This window comes from Sturnira hondurensis, unplaced genomic scaffold (genome assembly GCF_014824575.4).
Source record: "Sturnira hondurensis isolate 20B ecotype Veracruz unplaced genomic scaffold, ASM1482457v3 Scaffold0023456, whole genome shotgun sequence".
Taxonomy (NCBI): Eukaryota; Metazoa; Chordata; class Mammalia; order Chiroptera; family Phyllostomidae; genus Sturnira; species Sturnira hondurensis.
In genome coordinates, this window is record NW_028096087.1 from 763,671 (window position 1) to 766,053 (window position 2,383).

At 39.3% G+C, this 2,383-nt stretch overlaps 1 pseudogene; it reads left to right on the top strand.

The window, feature by feature from the left end:
* Positions 1-479: 479 nt before the first annotated feature.
* LOC118981072 (importin subunit alpha-1-like) lies at positions 480-2,383 on the top strand (annotated as a pseudogene).

Sequence of the window (2,383 nt, forward strand, 5' to 3'; positions counted from 1 at the left end):
AAATAACATTGAAGCTCTTTGTAGCATCTACTGCAAAGATGAAGACCATTCTCAGCAATCAGACTGTTGACATCCCTCTGAAGGGATGCAGTTGTGAAGGGCCCCAGAGGCACCCAACAGAGGGACTTTAATCACATCAGTATAGAACCCAGTCTCCTTTGAGAGAAAAAGAAGAAGCTCTAGGCTGACAATTGATGGGGAAATAGAAAGGAACTGGCCACTGTTCACATTATCTGCAGTCATGTACAGAATATGATCAAGGGTGTAACATTTGACTTCTCTTATAAAAATGGCTCTTTTGAAATCAGAAACTTTGAGGGCAAAAAAAAATCCACAGTGTTCACATGAGTTCAGGCATTGCTTGTTCAGTATCTCAAGTCCAGAAAAACAAGTTCTTGAAGGAAACATTTAAAATGTATCAAATTCAGCTGCTTTGATTCAGTAAGCCACAACAGCTAAAAACAAGAATATCAGAAAAATTTGGATAATATCTATGTTTCTGAAAAAGGAATAGTTGAGTAGGCTGATGAATAAGATCTAAGTTGTCTGACTATAGAAACAGCAAGATGTCAGATGATTCCTCAGACTTATTTGTGATATTTTAAAGATGAGACACACAATCTTTGTGCTGATCAGTGTTGGGTGTTTTCAGAGTAACCAAACCACAGCATGTCCACCTTGTATGGTCTCCTGTGAAAAGACTAAGCTGGCTGTGCAGCTATCTCCCTTTCTCTCATAACCATGTCCACCAATGAGAATGTTAACTCACCAGCTGCCCACCTTAACAGATTTTAGAACAAGGGGAAAGACAGTACAGAAATGAGGCATCACCAAATAAAAGTTAATGTAGAGCTGAGAAAAGCTGAGGATGAACAGATGCTGAAAAGGAGAAATGTAAGCTCATTTTCTGATGATGCTACTTCTCCACTGCAGGAAAACCACAACAACCAGGGCACTATAAATTGGTCTGTTGAGGACATTATCAAAGGCATAATAGCAACAATTTGGAAAGCCAGCTCTAAGCTACTCGGTCTACAAGGAAACGGCTTTCTAGGGGAAAACAGCTACCAATAGACAACATAATCTGGGCTGGTTTGATTCCAAAATTTGTGTCCTTCTTGGACAGAACTGATTGTAGTCCCATTTGGTTTGAATCTGCCTGGGCCCTCACTAACATTTTTTCTGGGACATCAGAACAGACCAAGGCTGTAGTAGATGGAGATGCTATCCCAGCATTCATTTCTGTGTTGACATTTTCCCATGCTCACATCAACAAACAAGCTGTATGGGCTCTGGGAAACATCGTAGGTGATGGTTCAGCTTTCCAAGATTTGGTTATCAAGTATGGTACAGTTGATCCACTATTGGCTCTTCTTGCAGTTCCTGATATGTCATCTTTCACATATGGCTACTTACATAATCTCACCTGGACACTGTCAAACCTTTGTCACAACAAGAATCCTGTACCCCTATTAGATGCTGTTGAACAGATTCTTCCTACTTTAGTTCATCTCCTATATCATGATGACCTAGAAGTATTAGCAGATATCTGCTGGGCCATCTCCTATCTTACTGATGGTCCAAATGAATGGATTGAAGTGGTTGTGAAAACTGGAGTTGTACCCCAGTTTGTGAAGATCCTGGGAGCTACTGAATTGCCAATTGTGACTCCTGCACTAAGAGCCATAGGAAATATTGTCACTGGAACAGATGAACAGAGTCAGGTTGTAATAGATGTGGGAGCATTTTTAATGTTTCCCAGCCTGTTAATGAACTATAAGACTAATATCCAGAAGGAAGTTACATGCACAATGTCAAACACTACAGCTGGCTGCCAGGACCAGATACAGCAAGTTGTGAATCATGGATTAGTCCCATTCTTCGTTGTTCTCTTAAGGCAGACTTTAAGACACAAGAGGTAGCTGTATGGGCTATAACCAACTATACAAGTGGTGAAATAGTTGAACAGATTGTATACCTTGTTCACTGTGGTATAATAGAACCATGGGTGAATCTCTTAACTGCGAAAGATACCAAAATTATTCTGGTTATTCTGGATGCCATTTCAAATATCTTCCAGGTGAGAAACCAGGTGAAATTGAGAAACTTAGTATAATGATTGAGGAATATGGAGGTTTAGACAAAACTGAAGCTCTATAAAACAATGAAAATGAATCTGTATACAAAGCTGCATTAAACTTGATTAAGTATTTCTCTGTAGAAGAAGAGAAAGATCAAAATGTGCCAGAAACTACCTCTGACAGCAATATGTTCCAAGTTCAGGATGGTGCTTCTGGGACATTTAACTTTTAGATTGTACAACTGAGGCATAAAATGTTGTTTGTTTTGTATTATGTTTGGTATAAGTTTGTCTTACCATTTC